Source organism: Anomalospiza imberbis, unplaced genomic scaffold, assembly GCF_031753505.1.
Source record: "Anomalospiza imberbis isolate Cuckoo-Finch-1a 21T00152 unplaced genomic scaffold, ASM3175350v1 scaffold_164, whole genome shotgun sequence".
Taxonomy (NCBI): domain Eukaryota; kingdom Metazoa; phylum Chordata; class Aves; order Passeriformes; family Viduidae; genus Anomalospiza; species Anomalospiza imberbis.
Genome location: NW_027099798.1, coordinates 559 through 16,135, shown reverse-complemented (window position 1 = coordinate 16,135; position 15,577 = coordinate 559).

The window sequence follows — 15,577 nt, the reverse complement described above, 5'->3', positions numbered from 1 at the left end:
AGGTTTAACTATGTTTGAGGTCTGATGAGCACAGGATCACCAAGGAAATTTTCCAGGAAACAGGAGTGCAATGGGGTCCAGGCGCGGCCACAGCCTCTCTGGGCACCCTGTGCCAGGGCCTCCCCACCCTTTTAGGAAAGAATTTCTTCCCAATTTCTAACCTAAACCTGCCCTCCCTCAGTCTGTCACTGCACACCCTGGAGATCATCGGGTCCAGCCCTTAACACTGCCAATGCCACCACTAAACCATGTCCCCAGGTGCCACATCCACATCTTCAAATCCCTCCAGGAGTGGTGACTCATCCTGATCTACTCAATATATTGAACTTTGTGAGAGCATGTGATTGTAGTAACAAAGAACCCTCACCAACACACACAGAGGCACCTTCCCTGTCCTGACACAGATGTCCTACTGCCCCTTCTACCCAGCTCAGGGACAACAAATCCCTGTCCCAGCACAGAAGGCAATGGCTGAAAGCAGAACCTGCACATCTGCATTGTCAGGCGATGCTCCAAAAGGAGCACATCTGTAGAGGAAAATGCTGTGAACTAAGCGCTCCAGTTCAGGGCTTTCTGTCCAATGAGCTGCAGTGGGATCCAGGAACCAAAAACAAGCTCCATGCTCCAGGACCACCCAGCAACACAGACAGAGCTGGGATGACTGGGATACACATTTCCAAAGGGTTCTCCTGGTCTGAACCAGCACTGATGGGTCTGCACTCATTAAGACTCAGGAGTTTCACCCATCACTGCTGTTCTCAGGAGGAACTCAGAACCTGGGCAATTTTCCAAAGATCTCTCAGAGTTCCCCTGCAGAAAAAGGAACAATCTCAACTTTCACAGGCATCAGCAATTAATGGCACCATATTTCCTCATCAAATGGGTCAGATGTTGGAAGAGTAAGGACAGCCAAACGAGGGGAGGAACAATAAATAGAAGCTGACAAGACAAATGCACAACAAGCATCTTGTCTGTGTGTGTGTATATGTCAAATTATCTGCAGAGCAGTAAAATTACTGCCCTTTGAGAAGAGGAAAAAGGCCAAAGGAAAGGACAAAGGAGAGGAATCATGGAAACTGTGTGCAGATACAATTTATGCTCCCAGGTGCTGTTTATTATTTTGGTTGGGTTGTGATTTTTTGGGGAGCGTGTGTAACTGTTTGGGTTTTACTCTGGGGGGGTTTGATTTTTGAGCAGACACCTCCAAGTTATGCACATGAAAATACAGTAACGAGGCAGCTGCTGGAAGTGTGTTTTTACTGAGTTCCCATTTGAGAAGATTTCACGCTGACTTTCAAGCTCCACAGGCACAGCCTTCCATGGAATTAATTTCTCAATCTCAGGCTCACAGCAACATTAGTTAATGTAAACTGTAGCACATGACTAATAAATAATATAAAGAGCACAAAGGAAAACACCCCCATTGTTCAAGCCCTGGTCTGTAATGCCCCATCTCACCACAAAAATGATAATGTTACAAGAGAAGCAGTTCTGGCACAGAAAAGGGAACTTGCTTTATGTCTTGTCCACCCTTTGGCAAAAACATTTCCAAGGAAGGAAGACAAACTATTTTTATGAGAAGCAACGTCACAATGCAATCGATTTTTCTTAGGTTACAAAGGAAAATGAAGATTGTAAAAGGAAGAAGAAACTGTAGGGGAAACACAGTCATCAGGATGGAAAACCAAGTATTAAGTCTTGATCCAAACACAGAAAAGAATGCTGCTGCTCCTGCTATAAATATATCAGCACTGAGCATTGATGAAAAACTGTGTGTCAACCAGGCTGGAAGTGGTCAGAGTTTTCATTGGTTCAAATCTTCAGATCATAGAACATTAAAAATTAGTTTCTCAACCTAATCACTAGACAGACCTTTAATGCAACATTTCTAATGAAAAGACACGGTTTAAAAATGAGGTGGCACCAAGGGGTTCTTTGGTCTTTTTGTTGTAGAAGAGAGGTCAAGAATCATCAGATAAAAGATAAACAATGCAGAGGAAATGAAGTGCTGGTTGGATGTGCCAATGTTACAATATTTGACTATTAAAAACTAATAAAATGTCCCTGTTTTCCCCTTTACTGAAGGAATTGCTGTAGATGTCTGCCCAGCCCAGACCCAGCCAGGCACAAGCTGTTCCAAGCAGCTTAGGGCAACAATGGAAGGTAAAATTCAACATTCAGAGAAAGCTGAGCTGAAAATAAATTGAGGGAAGACAGGAAAAAACAGTGGAAAGAGCAATAGTTGCTCAGATAGGGAAGCATAATGATCTGCTTAATTGATTTCTCTAATTTTTATTTATGCAAATTAGGACACAAATGTGAAACTCTTCCTCAGCTCACTACTATCCTAAAGCCAAATGTATTTCACAGGTGAACTACAGCAGAATATTGCCCTTCAGCAAAGCCTGCAGCAACCATGGAAAAGAGGGAAAACTTGCTGTAATAACTGCAAATCCTGACCATTCAGGAGAGAATTAACAACAGACCCTTGATCAGGAACATGAGCTGATCACATTTATATTACTGTAACTAAAAATATTTCTGCCCTGAGGAAATGTGCTGAGCCTTCAGTGCTGAACCTAAAACAGCCTCTAAACCTACAGAAATCCATGGTCTACAATGTTTGCTCTTCACATCTTAGTGCGTTCCTATTTGTTGATCTCTGTTCACCAGAAAAATGCTTCTTACAAATCCAACAGAAAGAAACAAGTGTAGGTTACACTCAGAGTGGAACAGTCTATCAAAATAATGATGAAGCCAAAATTTAACTTAATTGCTTGCTTAATTTAAAGTTGGCTGTCTCAAAAGAGGAACTTTCATGCTGTGGCAGATTGAAAAAGGTTAAAATGATTCTGGTTTTCAAATTGTTCTTGCAGTATTTCCAGGTGCACATCAGAGGAAAGCTTTCAGTGCTACAGACAGCTTGCTGGCCTGCTTGACAACGTAAGAAAACATAACAAAGCCAAAACTCCCTGGAATAATCCTCCCATCGTGTTTGCACTGCCACAGACATGATCAACAGCAAAGAGCAAGAGCAAAACAGCAGAATGAGAGCTTCTGTTTCACAAACACAATACTTAAAATACTTCATGTTTCTATAAATCAACAACAAACCACAAATACCAAATGGCAAAATGCTTTCTAGTAACAGGGATAAAAATTGCATAGAATCCCAGAATCACTGAGGCTGGAAAAGACCTCCCAGAGCATCGAGTCCAACCTGCGACCAATCCCCACCTTGTCACCAGCCCAGAAAACTGAGTCCACGACCAGTTATTCCTTGGACACATCCAGGGACAGAGGCTCCAAATCTCCCTGGGCAGTCCCTTCCAATGCCTGACCACCCTTCCTATGAAGAGATTCTTCCTGAATCCTATCCCTATGTGAACACTAATCCTGCTGAAGTCTTTCAAGCTGATTTTCAAACCCACGCATGGCCAAAAAGACAGATATTTTCCACTGCTACTTCATGATCCCCAACCCCCTTATCTGAAAAACTTCTTTTCAATCATGCAACAGAATTCTGCCTCTTCTCCATGAACTAGCACATCCCAGTTCCTGGCTGCAAACCTCAGCAGTCTTTCTGAGGTTCTGTTTGCTGGAATATTCAGCAGCCACATTAAAATACACCCATTAAGAAAGACAAGCTACTTAGGACGTGGACTGTCCCTTGCTGAGCATTTGTCTGGTAATAATGCAATTGCACCTGGCCCTCTGCCACATTCAGGGCATTAAAACCACACCAAAATTTAATTTGCTGTCTTTTGCAAATTCATCAGGATCCCACAAAAAAGGAGGTGAAAAGAATTATATTGCAAAATGTTTTAGGAAAATAAATGGAAATAATTCTCTTCCATTCTTAAGAGCTCATTTAAATGTCTTTATGGAATGCTGAAGCTGAACACTACAGCAGAAACAGGCATCAAAATCTGAAAGCCAAAGTGATAACATGCAAGTGGAAACAGGATCTAAGCAAGTCCAATGAAAAAAAGGTATTAATGGTCCAAAATCAGATCATTTCACTATAGCACAGTTTAAATTCTAATAAAATCTTTATTAAAATATGGGAATGTTTTCTTTGAGGGCATCTCAAAAATAAAACTAGGACTGCATTTTGTGTGACACTTTTTTAATGGAAGTTTTTAAAATGTATAAGAACATACTACATTTGCTGCAATACTTAAAACTGCATAACAACTAAGACCTTTTGCTTAATTAAAGAACTCTAATGCAATTACTGATAGAATTGCACTTTTTGATAGTAGAAACATCACTTGAGTGTGGTGTGTGACTGTTGTGGGCCTTCCTCTTCTTCCCCTTTTTATCAACGGCCAGAGGAATTTCAAACAACTGGAAATAACAAAGCCCCCAGCTCTGAATTCTACCTGAGATCAAGTTTGTATCTAGTGAGAGATTTTACAACACTCTTGAAAACAGAGTAGAAAAGGCTTTTTATAATGGAAACGCTGAAGGACCAAGAACTCCAGTCATGCTAAGAGCTGTCACTGCAGTATTCTTCCCTTCATGTCCTACTGAAAATTCCACTTGATTCTCCATTTGTCATTCTCCTCTGTAAAGACAGTAATTTCATTGTAGAATTTAGGGTTTTTTTTTCTGCAGCCTACCTTCTAGTTTCAGACTTTTGGCTTTAATTCCTCGTCTTCTCAGTAATTTTGATCACTGATTTGACTTTCCGGCTTTAGCTGGTGACATTTTAGACAGAAGCTTCAGAAAGTTGAACTGAAAAAACATTGGCTTAACTTTATCATGGAAGCTTTATTTTTCAAGAATATTATCCCAAGAGTATGAACTCGTTGATTTTGAACACAAGTGTAATGAATGATTGGGGTTACAAAACCCCATTACTTAAACTTATTAGAGCACAAACAACAGCTTGCTACAAACCATGTATAATCAGAGTTTTTCTCAGAGATTTTGACCAAGAAAACAGACGAAACCACTGGATACAGCAGTCTCCAAAGAAAAAGTGCAGGTTCTCGCTCTGATACAGACAAAAGTCAAGTTTGACCATATGTCGATTCCTAAAAAGAGTCACTTCTGAGGCACTTAGGAACAAACAGAGCTGCTCTACTGCTTTGGCTCTTGGTTGTATCCATGAATAGCATCTGCAGGGGAAACAAGACTGACTGCAGAACTTCAGCTGGCTCTGTACAGATCAGTCCTCAGCAGCAGAACTGCTCCTGGCTCAGCAGAATTACGATGGTAGAAGGAATTCCAGGCAGAGGAAAGGAAAATGAAAAGGAAAGGAAATCCAAACCCCTGGAGATGAGCTGCCAGGCCAGAGTGGATCTGTGGCTCAGGGCAGGGCATCCTGCCCAGCCTGAGCCCCCAGCTGGGAGACAGGAGAAAGTCAGCACCGTGCAAGCTGCAAAAGCTAGGCTGGATAATGCAGCCCAAATTCTTTTCTGTCTACCAAGAGGAATCTGTAATGAACCTCTACATAATTCCTGAACTAGTAACCACTGAGCTGTCCTGAATGAGACTGGGCAAATGCCATTCCATTACCACCTAAGCACTGCACACTCATCTACAGCACTGCTTTGGATGTGATGGGGGCAAAAACCTGGGCGACATCTACAAAATTTCATATTAATGTTTTGGGGCACAGAGGAAAAATCATGGATGCCTGCTTACCTCCATCAGGAAATGCTGTGTGTGTCTGCAAGGCTCAACTTGCAGAAATAACAATTATTTATCACTAATCTTTCAAAGGCATCAGTCTTTGACATCCACTTTCTCAGAGGTTTAATTTCAAGAAGCATCAGCTCACATCAACTTTCACAAAAATACCACAGAATCCATAATTTCCCTAACTGCTAAGTAAAAGCAATGTTCAGGAGAGTCAAACGTGCTCTAAGGCAAGAGCCAATACCCATCAGAAATGACAGGAAAGAAGGAAGGAAAAAGCCAACTAATGAGTACACAACATGCAGCTGCAGCAGAAGTGACAGGGAGAAGGTGGAGAAGTGAGAGGGACAACAAAAAGCTCATCCTAATTAAGCAACCATATGACAAAGGAAAAAACCTGCACTAGTTGGGTGTGGTTATTTCATGATTAAATGCCAAATAATGGTAAGTATTTGGCAGAAATACAGGCTGTGTGAGAACACAGCATTTACACTTCTACCACAGCAGCTTTCAGTTTCTCAAGCTTAGCAGATTGATTAAATCAGTGATTTTATACAGGTGGATTTTTCTTGTTTGTAATTCAGTATTACGTAAGGCAGAATTGTCTTGTCCTAATACAGAGATAAAGCCAAAGTCCTCCTGAACATGCATTGTATGGAAATGAAAACCAGGGACTTTGGGTTATGAAAAGAAGCCATATGACTAAAAAGTGAATCCATTTTCCAAAATGCCCACACAGACAAGAGCTTCTGAGGAGAAAAATGATCTTTGCAAAGCTAAACTGCACAGATTATTTTCATGAAAAGTTAGAATCTTGCAGAGTATACAATATTTACTGGGCTGGGATTAAAAAAAAAAATCCAATCTTTTATATTATCACAGTATGAATAATTACTCGATCGTTCAATGTAAATTATAGAAAAATCAATAATTACTTAATTGAACAATTGCCTTCTTTTAGAATTCACATAGGCAGTGATGTTTGCTTGGTTTTTCCAGGACTGTTTCTCTCTTGCTGCTGGCGAGTTTTGGGTACCTTCAAAATGAGGTGCCACCACCTCTGTGTGCCAGCAAAGCAGTTGTGGCTTACTTTGGCACTGGAATCCTTGCTTCCCAAATCCCCTGTATAAAGAAGGAAAAAAAGTGCCTTAGTGTGTTTGGTTTTAATTTCTACTCGATGATCTCTAAAAACATAAAAATAGCTTCATATTAAATTCCTTCAGGTTTTGCTACGACAGCAACAGCTTTTCAAATACACAACACAGACCAGCCCACCCATTTCAAAGCAACGAACAAGAGCTGTCACCAGCTATGTAATTTCAGCTTCTGGCAACACTTTTTTTATTATTATTATTTTACATGCTGTTTTGGATCTACAATTATCATCATCTGTGATTGCTGCATAATATTTCAACTCGTTTAACGCCACATGTATATTTAACAGCCACGTAAAATATTCCAAGTTCCAGCAAAGGCACAGAACACAAACCAGACTTGGGGTTTGTCAGGGTCCGCAAGTGCATGCAGGGTCCCTGATAGGTTCTTTTTGGAGATCTCAAAGCACAAAAGACACAGCAGGGGACACAACACTTTGCTTAAACAAAATGCACTTTTATTTAGTGCCAACAACTGCGATAGTGGGAGAGAAATAAAGAGATAGAGTGAAAGATAGAGAAAGAGAGGAAGGGGATTATAGCTACCAGTCTGAAGAGACGAGGCCCTCGGAGCTTGAGGAGATGCTCATAGGCTGTCTTCTCCAGGAGGGGTCCGGACAAAGTCCTCAAAACTCCTTCAGTCTTTTATAGGGTTCCTCAAAGCGGGTGGCATCTGGCCAAAGCGGCAGCTCTCCTGGCTACACGGTGGGTGTGGACTCGTTGTTTTGGGAACCAGTTGTAACCGTCGCGCCGGTGCAGGACCAAGAGTACAGGACCAAAGGTACAGGATGAACTGGTTAGGGCTCAGTCCACCATGACCAGTCCATTGTTCTCGCACTGAGTTCCCATGGCACTGCATACCAGTCCTTAAGGCTTGGCAGACTTTCCACCTCAGCCAGGCTAGAGCTACTTTCAGGGTCCAGGGTCTCAGTCCTTGGAGACAGTCGTGAGGCAAACATGAGGGATTTTCGGACAGACCCTGACACCACCCCGTGACTCACGACTGGTGACGAGAGTACTCCATCAGCAAGGTCTGCAGCGTTGTCACAATGTCTTCAGGGCTCGATTCATCAGTGTTCTGGTAGCATATATCCCAGAAAAACAGAAAAAGATATCAAAGAGGAAGAGGGAAAAAGTAAAAGAAACAAGGACAGGGATTAAGAAAAGATCGAATAGGAAATAATGATAAATATTGATTATAACAATTTTTCTTATAATTGAAACAATTTCTTCGAAAACAATCAAAACAATCCACAAAATTCTTTTAAAAATTTCTTAAACAAAATTTCCAAACAAAACTTAATCCCAGTATAACATTATTAAAACAAACAATACTAATCAAAACAAACAACAAACAACTCTAATTAATTTGCTGTTAATTAAGTCTCATCAGGGTGAACTTCAAAATGGCAAATATTCTGCTCTGTGTCCAAACAAATGTCTTGAGCAATAATTGCATTGCTTTCACAAATAAAACCTTGTTGCTCCCGGACAATACAAGATTCTAAATTTACAGTTTGCCATTTCTTACCAATTTGACGGGCCCATTCTCTATGCTCGGAAGGATAGAGAATAGCTCCGTCATGATTCAGTCCTAATGCAATGATAGGGAAAATCAAATGCACTGAAGCATTAGATATCGTTAACACAAAAGCTGTGGCTGTGTTTGTACTTGGCCGTTAAGTGAAGTTCACCAAGTTCCACCAGGATTGGAATTCCTTTTCAAAATCATCTACATTGTCCCAAATTATTTTTTGAATTTCAGTAGGGAAAATGCCTTCTTCACCTTCTCTTATAATTGAGGCAACAACTGTCTGCATCCAGAGCTGTGCCTGGATGCAGCTAAGGGCCAGGGAAATGTTGTTTTGTGCGACACTAAGTGCATCAATCATTAATTTATGATTATTCACATTTACCTTTTCCCAATTTGGTAATATGTTTGATAACAACCACTGTTGTGTTCCCAGGGCAGATAAAGAGGACTGCAAGGGTTGTTGTAATTTTGTCAAGTCTCTTGTGGTGGCAACCAGTTTATTCATCAATACTTCCGAATCAATACTGTTTAGGATTCCCAATCCTGTTCCCACAACACCGGTTATGTCTCTTGCCATCCGTTTCTTGGAAGGGTTCCGTTTTCGCAGCCAGGTGGTCCACCCTTGAAACGAAGTTTGCAAAAAGGGTGAACAGTTTGACTGAATTTCTGAAACACTGTTCTGCATCAGTAATTTAACTTGTTTAAGAGACCATGCCGGATTGAACAATATCTGTTGTTGGCCAGTTTTCTTTATTACATATGGTCCGATTTCAAAGATTTTCGGGGTGAGCATAACCGGTGGTTGGGTGGTAGGTGTCACAACATTAACATCAAGTCCTCCCCAGTATTTAAATCAATACTTTAAACTTAAAAGAAAGCACTTCAGTATTTTTGGACCAAAACCAAATTATTTCTACAGTTTGTGTTAATGTGAAATTGTGCCAATAACCCTGTACACTTGGGTGTGTACAAACTTTTTTGTGCTTAAAGAGATCCTTTCACCTTTTTGGCATGCTACCACAATTATTTCAGACCGTGGCCACTCAGCTGGTTTCTGGCCATGGGGTTGTGGTAGGATGCAGAAAAGTATCACCAGTTTTATCATGGATTAGGTGGTCTTCATGTCCCTCGGAGTTCTTCTGTAAAAGTAAACACAACAGAATCCTGCCACTATAAGGCAGAAAAGGTTAGAATGATGGAATTATCCAGCGTGTTTTTATCCACTGCTCTTTTCTTAGAGCATCAGAAGCTGTCCATGCATGCTTATTCAGAGAGGGTTTTAGCACAAGTGGTACTAGCCCTATAGCAAGGGAGGTCCACCAGAACAGGTTGGCCAGGGTAATATGCTCAATTGTTAGGATCATCTGGTACACAGCATAGGAGTCAGTGTAGTTACAGACAAGAGAGGTATTCTATACCTCACGTTGGAAAACACTCCAAACAGCTGTCAGCTCCCCAGCCTGAGCACTGCTTTCTCCCTCAGTAATAATTAGTTCACCAGAGGAAATGTGGGGGGCTGCTGCCCTGTATCTCCACACCTTCCCCTCTCGTTTAGCAGAGGTGTCAGTGAACCAAGAACTTGCTGATTGTTCAGGGGAGAAATGAGGGGCTACTTTGATTACAGAGGCAGGTTTGTCATGGCTGCTATCCAAGCTCTCAGTTTCTTGGATTGCTAAAAATTTTACATCTCCTTCTGTCATTGAGAAAAAGTTACAGTAATGTTCAACCTGAGCATACCACTTTCTAACTGAGGCCCTCTGAGCCACCCCGTCAGGAGCGGGGGGTTCCACTAGTGACTGTCTTAATAACCTTGAAGGGGCCCCTTAGCACAATAGGTTGGTGACGTGCTATTTTTTCCACTTCAATGAGAGCCAAACTAACCACAAACAGCCCCTTTTCCCAGGTACTGTATCTTTTCTCAGCGTCTCTGAAACCACAAGAATAGAAGCCCACAGGCCTTGTTGGACCCTCAGGTCCCCTCTGCCATATGTGTACTGACAGCCCTGAGGCAGCAAATCCCCATTCCACCTGAAAGGGATCTGTAGGATGGATGGGACCCAGTGCTTGATAAGCTGTTGCTTCAAAAATCAGCAATTGCAATGCTTTCTCCTGAGAAGGAGTCCAATCCCATTTTACCCCTTTCCTCAACAAGTCATAAAGGGGAACAAATGGGTCGTTCAGGTTACTAGGAAATCTATCTGGTCTTCCTACAGGACATACAGCTGCTGTGGTTTTTTGAATTGAAATCACTGTAGGTTTGAGTGATTCTAGAAGCCCTTGAATTAAAGGGGTCATTATTTTAGGCTTCACAGGTAATTGCATCAGGGATTCAAACCCAGGAATTAATTTCTTTTCATGAATCATTTGCAGGCAAGCAGCTTTGTGCACACTTTCTAGGAGTTGGTCGGGGGTACTAATTATAGCTATGGGGTCTCCCCTGTCCAAGGGGCTCGTTCCCCCAGCCCAAAAAGCCGCACGCTGTGTCAGGGACCATGGAGCTCGAGTGTTTCCTGTTGTTAAGAAAACTCCATGTCCCCAATAGCCACTGGCTTCTTGCTCACTTAATTTAATTTGATCTCCTCCAGTGACTGAGACTCTAAACACATATTCAGTCTCTGATTCTTGAGGGAGATGTGAATATTCTTTCTTTAATTTGGCTAATTCAGTGGCAGTGTATGGTATTTCTTTGGTAGTAATGTGAGGATCAAAATCCTCTTCACTTATAAAATTGTATTCTGTTTTAATGAGAGGTCTCAAATTGGAACAACAAGATTCTCCACAATTTTGTATGTGTACCAATTCTTTCTGGGGGTATATGTGTTTAATGTGGTGTGCTTCTTTCTCTTCTACTTCTTTTAGTTATTCTACATGTTTTAAGTTTTTATCTCTCTCCTCTCTAAGACTTCTTTCATATTCTAATTCTTTCTGCAAAACTTCTACTAGGGTTTGTAGGGAGCCTATTACTGCTTTTTCTTCATTCACCCGTTTATCTCTCTCCTCTCTAATACTCCTTTCATGTTCTAATTCTTTCTGCAAGACTTCTACTAAATTTTGCAGGGAGTCTATGACTGCTTTCTCTTCACTTACCTGTTTAAAACAGGTTTCAATGGCTGCTGATAGGCAAGCACCCAAAACTGAGCAAAGTATTGTTTTATTTCTGCCCAGCTTATATCTGGCATCATGTTGCAAAGAATATATTCTATCTACGATGTGTTCAAAGCTAAACCAATTATCCTGTGCCCATCCTTCTCCAGCTGGAGAGGGTCTAGCACCATATTTCACTAGCAAAGCAAAAAATGTATCTTTATATTTTTCAGTCATTTTGTGAAGGGACCAAAACCACTTTCAGGGAGGTACTCTTAAATTACACACAAGCACAGCTAAAACTGTGTTTCCCTTCGCTTCCCTGGAGTGGGTGAGGGGACCAAAACTGCTTGGGAGGTACTCCTTAGTTACAAATAGTTGTCTCCTCAACTGCGCCAAACAGCTCAAAAACACACACAAAAAATAAAACAACACAGTCCCATCTTTTGTACAAATGAGATCTCCTTCTTAAAAATCCTGAAGACAGGGGATGCTTTTCACCTGGGTGGATGCAGTTTGCGGGAAATTCCACTCGCCCCCCTTGCTTTCTAGACAGCGCTCACTGGACGTGGCGTGCTAGGCGCGGCTGAAGGGAGGGTCCTTCCCCTGTTACAAACTACATATAACCCGCAACCCTTAATCTGTCTACCAAGATCCTGCCGACTACGCCAATTTAATGTCAGGGTCTGCAAGTGCATGCAGGGTCCCTGATAGGTTCTTTTTGGAGATCTCAAAGCACAAAAGACACAGCAGGGGACACAACACTTTGCTTAAACAAAATGCACTTTTATTTAGTGCCAACAACTGCGATAGTGGGAGAGAAATAAAGAGATAGAGTGAAAGATAGAGAAAGAGAGGAAGGGGATTATAGCTACCAGTCTGAAGAGACGAGGCCCTCGGAGCTTGAGGAGATGCTCATAGGCTGTCTTCTCCAGGAGGGGTCCGGACAAAGTCCTCAAAACTCCTTCAGTCTTTCATAGGGTTCCTCAAAGCGGGTGGCATCTGGCCAAAGCAGCAGCTCTCCTGGCTACACGGTGGGTGTGGACTCGTTGTTTTGGGAACCAGTTGTAACCGTCGCGCCGGTGCAGGACCAAGAGTACAGGACCAAAGGTACAGGATGAACTGGTTAGGGCTCAGTCCACCATGACCAGTCCATTGTTCTCGCACTGAGTTCCCATGGCATCGCATACCAGTCCTTAAGGCTTGGCAGACTTTCCACCTCAGCCAGGCTAGAGCTACTTTCAGGGTCTAGGGTCTCAGTCCTTGGAGACAGTCGTGAGGCAAACATGAGGGATTTTCGGACAGACCCTGACAGGGTTTCATCTGGATTTTGGGATTACAAGCTGCTGTTGTGAGGCTCAGCTAGAGTCCAGCCGTTTGCTGGATGGAAAGCAAGCAGGTGAAAAGTTTTGCTTGCTTCAACATAAATGAGAAGCCAGGCCCCTGATTTTCATTCTGATTGCTCTCCAGCTTCCTTGCTTCATTTCCATAACAAAATACAAATGTGTGTGTAACACTTGTGCCATGAATACAATGACAGTGGTATCCAGAGTTCCAACACATTTTGTACCTCTGGCACACTCCACTGCTGTGGATTTATTGGTTTCTCTTTAAGCATCTAACATTCTCTTCCCACAAAAATAACTCTTTTGTGTATCCTGCCTATAAACATTTCTCTGCCTTTTTCTTTGCAGCCTGTTTTTCACCTGAAGAGCTGGAGCTGCTCACACTCAAACACAATCAGAAAAAAGCCATGAGCTGGAGAAGCTCTGTGCAATTAACAACACACGGCTTAATTATCAGCTTTATGGAAATGGTTTCTTAAAAAAAAAGTATCAACAATTTCTCCACTTTTTTTTTTATTTATTTATGGAAGAGACAAAACCTTCAGTGCACTGTTCCTTCAGGAGGAAGCAGAAATGACACAGCTGAGAGCATTTCTCTACATTTCGCTGCACAAGTTGCTACTTCTTGTTATTATAAGCAAACCTGACCTAGGAAAATCAGGAGAAAAATCAAATTATTTGTTTACTTGGCAGCACACATACCTATATTGTCATTCTGATGCTTTTACCAGTCATCTTGACAAAGCTCAAAAGCTAGAAGCATGGAAATACAATTGCAGGAAAGCTGGTGGCGGGACTAAGAACATGAAACAGACTTGAGATAAAATTTAATCCTTTGAAATAGACTTATTTGCAAATATTCCTGTTTTATCTACTCCAGAAGCACGACTCTGGCTCAATGTCTCAGCTGAATCCCGGCAGAGCCACAGCCCGTTCCACTCCCCGAGCAGTTACAATGTAATTTTTAAGTAAAAAGCCTTTTAAAAAATATCAACATTCCAGAACCAAAGCGGAGGGGCGAAAGTTGCTGAAGAGGAAAGACTAAACTATTTTGATAACTATTACCTGATGAAATGTAATCTAAGGAAAAGAATCCATCTGTATATTTCATTGAAAGGTTGTGTTTGCTGTTCTTTATACCTTCCAACATTGTTCATTGACACAAGTCATTTTGGAAACACTCAGTGGCGCGCGATGGTTGGTTGAGAGCAACCCATCTCCAAACCAGAAAACAAACAAGTTTTCCAGGTGTCAGATGCTCTTCCAAGGAATGTGAAGAGCTTCCCCCGGCTCAGCAAGCACGACAAGACAAGAGCATGGTCGCTCTTGCCACCTGGCAGCCACAGGATAGATACCCTTCCAATTCCAAATGCACCCTGTCATTCGTGACAGAGCTCTGCTTGTTTTTAGAATCGTGCTGCTGGTGTGCACAAACACCGCTCGCAATAACCCTGCAGCGGTTTTTCACACCTCCCAACTCATTCTGGTTTAGATTAACTTTGAAGCAGTTTCTGAAGGTCTCTCACTTTTACCACTCCCAACTTCTTTTCTTTCCCCCCCCCCAAAAAATTAAAATAACTAAAAACTCAGAAATTTGACTTGTTTCTTGTGCAGTCTACTATGTCAGCTTTCCTTCCTTACTCTGCGAATAGATCTCAATAATTTCTGGCACAAGCACAGTCTTTGCTTCAGCATGCAAGCAGAGGAAAACTGACCGGAAGGAAAAGGTCCGTGTCCAGACACATAAACACAGATAAAAAGAGCAAGAAGCGTGCCACGGACACAGAGCCAGCTGCGTGCAGACCTTTTCCCAACTTTGGCCAAAATAAAGCACAGCCCTTGCTTTGGCACCCAGAGCCGCAGTGCCAATTTGAGCAGCGGAGCAGGGCTGGAGCGAGGTGAAGGAGGGGAATCCCCAGCTGTTTGTGCTGCACGGTCCCTGCAGGTACAGGACCCCCGAGGCTCTCCCGGCTCCTGCGAGCCCGGGCCGCCGCTCCTCGCTCGGGCCACGGAACGGCCCGGCCTGCGCGGAGCTGCCGCCCTGCCCCGGCACGAACCCATGGGTGTATTTTTGCCCACCACCTTAGTAATGAGGGTGTCGGGAGGGAGTTTTCCTGCCCTCTCGCGCAGGAAAACCCTTCCCTCACAAAAACCACCCCTCCCTTTCCTCGGCGTGGACCGGAGCAGCGGTGTCACGGCGCCTGCCTGGCCTCGCTGCCCGCCCTCGGCAGCAGGAGGGAGCAGGGCAGGCGCTGACCAGGAGTTAAGGCTGGGGGAGCCGAGTTTTGCCAGCCAGCAACGGCCCGGTATGACACGGACACCCTCCGTCCCAGCGCGGCTGTGCCTGGCTGAGCCCCCCAGCCTGGCCCCGCCGAGCAGAACCCGGGGACAAGGGGTGACAAACACAGCTCTGGACCATGTGGGAAGCGATGGTCCCAGCGCGGGGCTCCGGACCCTGCTGGTCTCTGCCACCCCCCGAGCGCCGGCAAGTTTGGGGGCTCCCCCAGCCCCGAAAGTGCGCCCAGCCCCGGGCCCCCCGGGCAGCGGCAGCCGCGCACAGCCCGCGGGGAGGGGGATGCGACAGAGCCGGGGCAGCGAGGTGACACGGGGGGTCACCCCCAGCGGGGTCACCTGCCCGGCCCCGGCGAGAGCGGCGGCACCGCGACCCGGCGGCCCGGGGACGCGGCGGCTGGGCGGGGAAGGGAAGGCAGGGCAGGCACGGCCGCTCACCGGAGCCGGGGCCGCCCGGGGCGGGGAATCCCCCGCGGCGGAGCGGGCCCGGGCGGCGGCGGGCGCGGGGGGGACGCGCG